Source organism: Engystomops pustulosus, unplaced genomic scaffold (assembly GCF_040894005.1).
Source record: "Engystomops pustulosus unplaced genomic scaffold, aEngPut4.maternal MAT_SCAFFOLD_274, whole genome shotgun sequence".
Taxonomy (NCBI): domain Eukaryota; kingdom Metazoa; phylum Chordata; class Amphibia; order Anura; family Leptodactylidae; genus Engystomops; species Engystomops pustulosus.
The window spans coordinates 30,301-36,662 of NW_027285153.1; positions in this window are offsets into that span (position 1 = coordinate 30,301).

The following is a 6,362-nucleotide window of genomic DNA, read 5'->3' on the forward strand; positions in this document are numbered from 1 at the left end:
AGGTCTGTGTATGGGGGAGGGGAGTAAGGACAGGACTGGGGTAATGTCTGACTACAGGTCTGTGTATGGGGGAGGGGAGTAAGGACAGGACTGGGGTAATGTCTGACTACAGGTCTGTGTATGGGGAAGGGGAGTGAGGACAGGACTGGGGTAATGTCTGACTACAGGTCTGTGTATGGAGGAGAGGAGTGAGGACAGGACTGGGGTTATGTCTGACTACAGGTCTGTGTATGGAGGAGGGGAGTGAGGACAGGACTGGGATAATGTCTGACTACAGGTCTGTGTATGGGGGAGGGGAGGAGTGAGGACAGGACTGGGGTAATGTCTGACTACAGGTCTGTGTATGGAGGAGAGGAGTGAGGACAGGACTGGGGTAATGTCTGACTACAGGTCTGTGTATGGAGGAGAGGAGTGAGGACAGGACTGGGGTAATGTCTGACTACAGGTCTGTGTATGGACGAGGGGAGTGAGGACAGGACTGGGGTAATGTCTGACTACAGGTCTGTGTATGGAGGAGAGGAGTGAGGACAGGACTGGGGTAATGTCTGATTACAGGTCTGTGTATGGACGAGGGGAGTGAGGACAGGACTGGGGTAATGTCTGACTACAGGTCTGTGTATGGAGGAGAGGAGTGAGGACAGGACTGGGGTAATGTCTGATTACAGGTCTGTGTATGGACGAGGGGAGTGAGGACAGGACTGGGGTAATGTCTGACTACAGGTCTGTGTATGGAGGAGAGGAGTGAGGACAGGACTGGGGTAATGTCTGACTACAGGTCTGTGTATGGGGGAGGAGTGAGGACAGGACTGGGGTAATGTCTGACTACAGGTCTGTGTATGGAGGCGGGGAGTGAGGACAGAACTGGGGTAATGTCTGACTACAGGTCTGTGTATGGAGGAGGGGAGTGAGGACAGGACTGGGGTAATGTCTGACTACAGGTCTGTGTATGGGGGAGGGGAGTGAGGACAGGACTAGGGTAATGTCTGACTACAGGTCTGTGTATGGAGGCGGGGAGTGAGGACAGGACTGGGGTAATGTCTGACTACAGGTCTGTGTATGGGGGAGGGGAGTGAGGACAGGACTGGGGTAATGTCTGACTACAGGTCTGTGTATGGAGGCGGGGAGTGAGGACAGGACTGGGGTAATGTCTGACTACAGGTCTGTGTATGGAGGAGGGGAGTGAGGACAGGACTGGGGTAATGTCTGACTACAGGTCTGTGTATGGAGGGGAGGAGTGAGGACAGGACTGGGGTAATGTCTGACTACAGGTCTGTGTATGGAGGAGAGGAGTGAGGACAGGACTGGGGTAATGTCTGACTACAGGTCTGTGTGTGGAGTGGAGGAGTGAGGACAGGACTGGGGTAATGTCTGACTACAGGTCTGTGTATGGGGGAGGGGAGGAGTGAGGACGACTGGGGTAATGTCTGACTACAGGTCTGTGTATGGAGGAGGGGAGTAAGGACAGGACTGGGGTAATGTCTGACTACAGGTCTGTGTATGGAGGAGGAGAGTGAGGACAGGACTGGGGTAATGTCTGACTACAGGTCTGTGTATGGAGGAGGAGAGTGAGGACAGGACTGGGGTAATGTCTGACTACAGGTCTGTGTATGGAGGCGGGGAGTGAGGACAGGACTGGGGTAATGTCTGACTACAGGTCTGTGTATGGAGGGGAGGAGTAAGGACAGGACTGGGGTAATGTCTGACTACAGGTCTGTGTATGGGGGAGGGGAGGAGTGAGGACAGGACTGGGGTAATGTCTGACTACAGGTCTGTGTATGGAGGAGTGGAGTGAGGACAGGACTGGGGTAATGTCTGACTACAGGTCTGTGTATGGAGGAGAGGAGTGAGGACAGGACTGGGGTAATGTCTGACTACAGGTCTGTGTATGGAGGAGGGAAGTGAGGACAGGACTGGGGTAATGTCTGACTACAGGTCTGTGTATGGGGGAGGGGAGGAGTGAGGACAGGACTGGGGTAATGTCTGACTACAGGTCTGTGTATGGGGGAGGAGAGGAGTGAGGACAGGACTGGGGTAATGTCTGACTACAGGTCTGTGTATGGGGGAGGAGTGAGGACAGGACTGGGGTAATGTCTGACTACAGGTCTGTGTATGGAGGCGGGGAGTGAGGACAGGACTGGGGTAATGTCTGACTACAGGTCTGTGTATGGAGGGGAGGAGTGAGGACAGGACTGGGGTAATGTCTGATTACAGGTCTGTGTATGGGGGAGGGGAGTGAGGACAGGACTGGGGTAATGTCTGACTACAGGTCTGTGTATGGAGGAGGGGAGTGAGGACAGGACTGGGGTAATGTCTGACTACAGGTCTGTGTATGGAGGAGGGGAGTGAGGACAGGACTGGGGTAATGTCTGACTACAGGTCTGTGTATGGGGGAGGAGTGAGGACAGGACTGGGGTAATGTCTGATTACAGGTCTGTGTATGGGGGAGGAGTGAGGACAGGACTGGGGTAATGTCTGACTACAGGTCTGTGTATGGAGGAGTGGAGTGAGGACAGGACTGGGGTAATGTCTGACTACAGGTCTGTGTATGGACGAGGGGAGTGAGGACAGGACTGGGGTAATGTCTGACTACAGGTCTGTGTATGGAGGAGGGGAGTGAGGACAGGACTGGGGTAAAGTCTGACTACAGGTCTGTGTATGGGGGAGGGGAGTGAGGACAGGACTGGGGTAATGTCTGACTACAGGTGTGTGTATGGAGGAGGGGAGTGAGGACAGGACTGGGATAATGTCTGACTACAGGTCTGTGTATGGGGGAGAGGAGTGAGGACAGGACTGGGTAATGTCTGACTACAGGTCTGTGTATGGAGGGGAGTGAGGACAGGACTGGGGTAATGTCTGACTACAGGTCTGTGTATGGAGGAGAGGAGTGAGGAGAGGACTGGGGTAATGTCTGACTACAGGTCTGTGTATGGAGGGGAGGAGTGAGGACAGAACTGGGGTAATGTCTGACTACAGGTCTGTGTATGGAGGAGTGGAGTGAGGACAGGACTGGGGTAATGTCTGACTACAGGTCTGTGTATGGGGGAGGGGGGGGAGTGAGGACAGGACTGGGGTAATGTCTGACTACAGGTCTGTGCATGGAGGAGTGGAGTGAGGACAGGACTGGGGTAATGTCTGACTACAGGTCTGTGTATGGAGGAGAGGAGTGAGGACAGGACTGGGGTTATGTCTGACTACAGGTCTGTGTATGGAGGAGGGGAGTGAGGACAGGACTGGGGTAATGTCTGACTACAGGTCTGTGTATGGAGGAGAGGAGTGAGGACAGGACTGGGGTAATGTCTGACTACAGGTCTGTGTATGGAGGAGAGGAGTGAGGACAGGACTGGGGTAACATCTGACTACAGGTCTGTGTATGGGGGAGGAGAGGAGTGAGGACAGGACTGGGGTAATGTCGGACTACAGGTCTGTGTATGGAGGATGGGAGTGAGGACAGGGGTAATGTCTGACTACAGGTCTGTGTGTGGAGGAGAGGAGTGAGGACAGGACTGGGGTAATGTCTGACTACAGGTCTGTGTATGGAGGAGGGGAGTGAGGACAGGACTGGGGTAATGTCTGACTACAGGACTGTGTATGGAGGAGAGGAGTGAGGACAGGACTGGGGTAATGTCTGACTACAGGTCTGTGTATGGAGGAGGGGAGTGAGGACAGGACTGGGGTAATGTCTGACTACAGGTCTGTGTATGGAGGAGGAGAGGAGTGTGACAGGACTGGGGTAATGTCTGACTACAGGTCTGTGTATGGAGGAGGGGAGTGAGGACAGGACTGGGGTAATGTCTGACTACAGGTCTGTGTATGGAGGAGGGGAGTGAGGACAGGACTGGGGTAATGTCTGACTACAGGTCTGTGTATGGAGGAGGGGAGTGAGGACAGGACTGGGGTAATGTCTGACTACAGGTCTGTGTATGGAGGAGAGGAGTGAGGACAGGACTGGGGTAATGTCTGACTACAGGTCTGTGTATGGAGGAGAGGAGTGAGGACAGGACTGGGGTAATGTCTGACTACAGGTCTGTGTATGGAGGAGAGGAGTGAGGACAGGACTGGGGTAATGTCTGATTACAGGTCTGTGTATGGAGGAGAGGAGTGAGGACAGGACTGGGGTAATGTCTGACTACAGGTCTGTGTATGGAGGAGAGGAGTGAGGACAGGACTGGGGTAATGTCTGACTACAGGTCTGTGTATGGAGGAGAGGAGTGAGGACAGGCCTGGGGTAACATCTGACTACAGGTCTGTGTATGGGGGAGGGGAGTGAGGACAGGACTGGGGTAATGTCTGACTACAGGTCTGTGTATGGAGGAGGGGAGTGAGGACAGGACTGGGGTAATGTCTGACTACAGGTCTGTGTATGGAGGAGGGGAGTGAGGACAGGACTGGGGTAATGTCTGACTACAGGTCTGTGTATGGAGGAGAGGAGTGAGGACAGGACTGGGGTAATGTCTGACTACAGGTCTGTGTATGGAGGAGAGGAGTGAGATCAGGACTGGGGTAAAGTCTGACTACAGGTCTGTGTATAGAGGGGAGGAGTGAGGACAGGACTGTGTATGGGGGAGGGGAGTGAGTACAGGACTGGGGTAATGTCTGACTACAGGTCTGTGTATGGAGGAGAGGAGTGAGGACAGGACTGGGGTAATGTCTGACTACAGGTCTGTGCATGGAGGGGGGGAGTGAGGACAGGAGTGGGGTAATGTCTAACTACAGGTCTGTGTATAGAGGGGAGGAGTGAGGACAGGTCTGTGTATGGAGGAGGGGAGTGAGGACAGGACTGGGGTAATGTCTGACTACAGGTCTGTGTATGGAGGAGAGGAGTGAGGACAGGACTGGGGTAATGTCTGACTACAGGTCTGTGTATGGAGGGGGGGAGTGAGGACAGGACTGGGGTAATGTCTGATTACAGGTCTGTGTATGGGGGAGGGGAGTGAGGACAGGACTGGGGTAATGTCTGACTACAGGTCTGTGTATGGAGGAGAGGAGTGAGGACAGGACTGGGGTAATGTCTGACTACAGGTCTGTGTATGGAGGAGTGGAGTGAGGACAGGACTGGGGTAATGTCTGACTACAGGTCTGTGTATGGAGGAGAGGAGTGAGGACAGGACTGGGGTAATGTCTGACTACAGGTCTGTGTATGGAGGAGTGGAGGGAGGACAGGACTGGGGTAATGTCTGACTACAGGTCTGTGTATGGAGGAGAGGAGTGAGGACAGGACTGGGGTAATGTCTGACTACAGGTCTGTGTATGGGGGAGGGGAGTGAGGACAGGACTGGGGTAATGTCTGACTACAGGTCTGTGTATGGAGGGGAGGAGTGAGGACAGGACTGGGGTAATGTCTGACTACAGGTCTGTGTATGGAGGAGGGGAGTGAGGATAGGACTGGGGTAATGTCTGACTACAGGTCTGTGTATGGAGGAGGGGAGTGAGGACAGGACTGGGGTAATGTCTGACTACAGGTCTGTGTATGGGGGAGGGGAGTGAGGACAGGACTGGGGTAATGTCTGACTACAGGTCTGTGTATAGCGGGGAGGAGTGAGAACAGGACTGTGTATGGGGGAGGGGAGTGAGGACAGGACTGGGGTAATGTCTGACTACAGGTCTGTGTATGGGGGAGAGGAGTGAGGACAGGACTGGGTAATGTCTGACTACAGGTCTGTGTATGGAGGGGAGTGAGGACAGGACTGGGGTAATGTCTGACTACAGGTCTGTGTATGGAGGGGAGGAGTGAGGACAGGACTAGGGTAATGTCTGACTACAGGTCTGTGTATGGAGGAGGGGAGTGAGGATAGGACTGGGGTAATGTCTGACTACAGGTCTGTGTATGGAGGAGGGGAGTGAGGATAGGACTGGGGTAATGTCTGACTACAGGTCTGTGTATGGAGGGGAGTGAGGACAGGACTGGGGTAATGTCTGACTACAGGTCTGTGTATGGAGGAGAGGAGTGAGGACAGGACTGGGGTAATGTCTGACTACAGGTCTGTGTATGGAGGGGAGGAGTGAGGACAGGACTGGGGTAATGTCTGACTACAGGTCTGTGTATGGAGGAGGGGAGTGAGGATAGGACTGGGGTAATGTCTGACTACAGGTCTGTGTATGGAGGAGGGGAGTGAGGACAGGACTGGGGTAATGTCTGACTACAGGTCTGTGTATGGGGGAGGGGAGTGAGGACAGGACTGGGGTAATGTCTGACTACAGGTCTGTGTATAGCGGGGAGGAGTGAGAACAGGACTGTGTATGGGGGAGGGGAGTGAGGACAGGACTGGGGTAATGTCTGACTACAGGTCTGTGTATGGAGGAGAGGAGTGAGGACAGGACTGGGGTAATGTCTGACATTGGTCTGTGTATGGAGGAGAGGAGTG